Source organism: Lethenteron reissneri, unplaced genomic scaffold, assembly GCF_015708825.2.
Source record: "Lethenteron reissneri isolate LAM-NWPU_2019-01 unplaced genomic scaffold, ASM1570882v1 scaffold_1639, whole genome shotgun sequence".
In the NCBI taxonomy this organism is placed as follows: domain Eukaryota; kingdom Metazoa; phylum Chordata; class Hyperoartia; order Petromyzontiformes; family Petromyzontidae; genus Lethenteron; species Lethenteron reissneri.
Genome location: NW_026891376.1, coordinates 6,177,282 through 6,179,710, shown reverse-complemented (window position 1 = coordinate 6,179,710; position 2,429 = coordinate 6,177,282).

Sequence of the window (2,429 nt, the reverse complement as noted above, 5' to 3'; positions counted from 1 at the left end):
CTAAAAATCTATGCGTTCCGCTCACAGTTACCTTGACAGGTCTACGCCTGAGTAATTGGTTCTATCATGCGGTTGTATCCAACTCAGTAGCTTGTGTGTGGACAACCATGCAACCAGTCGCGAGCAGTCGTACGCCTCTTTCTCACAGAAGAGACGACTCAAGTGGTCTGCTCAGGGAATTGTAAGGAAGTATTTCCTGTCGCATGTTCAATTGGTCATACTAATTCTGAATATTATTTTAATACCCTTGATGCGGAAATACTCGATGAGAAGTGAAAAACATGGTTAGAAGCAATGACTAAGTTGCGCGATTTCAAGAGCAAATTGGTCATGAAATTGATCACTCAACGGAATTGTCAGTGTTACTGCTGTGTGGGCAATACCTCCATATAACACGGGAGCTGGTCGTGTTTGTTGATGGCCGGAAAGAGGATGCGCCCGGTAGCCAACTCGGCCACTGTACACCCCAGCCCCCACATGTCAACCGGGAAAGATGACATGTGGCCCAGGTATGCCTCTGGGGCAAGGTACGCAGGGGAACCAAAAATCTGTGAACCTGTGAATTACAAAATACAAACATAACCAATATAACCTTTAACAGCAACACACAGGCACGAAAAAACATGTATACAAACACATGTACTCACCCATAGGTCTAGACACATGCACACACAGGTGAAGAGACGCAAACACGTGTGCACACACACAAAAACGTCCCCATATAGCCTTTAACAAATTTATCTGGCATTTGCTTTTAGCGAGCACCTAATGAAGGCCTGAACAACACACACGAAGATGGGTGGCCAGCACCACGCCCAGCCACCTTTGTCTTCTAAACTGGTGGTGCCTAGACACCGCACATGGTACTCATTTATGGCTGAGTCAACCTAGGGGAGGCCCAGGGACTGGTTCAGAGTTCATGAACGCAAATTTACTACAGTCACCAGGATTGTAGTGCTGTCGACTACCCCAACACTACGGTTCCTCACTGCATAAACAAAGAAAAGTTCCCCCGTGTAGCCTTAGACATTGTTGGGGCAGGTGCAATAGGACCACCTATGAAGTCCAAAACGACACTTGAGGGGGTGGGTGGCCTGCACATGCCTTGTCTCCTGAGTGGCATTGTTTACACACACACCAGGTACTCATTTGAGACTGAGTCTACATAGGGGAGCTCACAACCAGTTCAGAAAATCGCCACTCTCACCTGGGTCACCAGTTTCGTATGCAGTGTGCTAACCACTACACTACGCGTCCTTGGAACTGCATACAACCACATTCCATACTCAGCCACACACTCACGACTCACGTTGGCGTCCCACCAAAAAGCTGTTTTCAAAACTCATCATCCGGATGGTCCCTGCCCCAGGCTCTTTAATCGACATGTTCCTCTAGACGATAGGCAGCAGAAGATATTCACATTCAGAGGTCATGATAAATAATGTCACTTGTAATACGCCAATGCCATGCAGTATTCACTCTATCTGGAAGAGAGAGAACCCCGAGGCACGAGGAGGGGCCACAGATGATGTTTCACACCATTGGTGTGATCCACCAACCTGCGGCTCTACAGTGTGGATTACAGGCATGCACAACTATTCAGCCTGCAGCAGATTGGTCATGTAGCAAAATACCACAATAAATATTAAAAGGGGAATCTGAGATGACACGCTTTTGCCAAGGTTATTCATCGCAACTCAAGAGAATGTTTCTGACGGATGCACTGGGGTGCCCTTTCAAATGTATTTAGATGAGATTATTCCAATCTCTAATCTCATATAGAGCACTTTGGGGTGCCCGGCGTAAAGGAGGGCGCTCTTATCATACCTGTATGACGATTGTTACAAGAGGGCCGAAAGGAGCTTGTAGCTGTGAGTGTTAGTTAGGCAGAAGCATGCACATGCATGAAGTTGGTATGCATTCTCATGCGCATGAGCAGCATGGAAACAGGTGGGCAGCTGTCAGGTTAAGCCACAGTTGCTTAATTTCAAAGGTCCTTTTACTGCACGGGTTGTGTCTCCATGTGGGATTTGGGCAATGCTTGTTTCGACAGTCTGCTTTTCTCTAGTGCGAGTCCCTAATAGCAACAAAACTTTAAACTCAAGTCACCATATATAACCCTCTGTACGACAGTTATCATGACCCGCAGCTACTGACAGTTGGACAGAGCAGATGCATTAACGCTTTGATCAATGGGTATAGGTTCTACGAAGACGAGCCCCGAACGGGAACTCAAATTAATGTTGCAGTTGTGCGGAACTGGTGTCCACTCACCGGCTGGATATCCCCATGCACGATTCCCTTTGCATGGAGATGAATGAGGAATTTGAGGATGGACTTGGGAAGAGTCACCATTGTCATCTCAATGTGCTGGGGTGCCGTGCAATCAATGGCATTAACAGACGTCTTCTGTTAAGGAGACAACAACA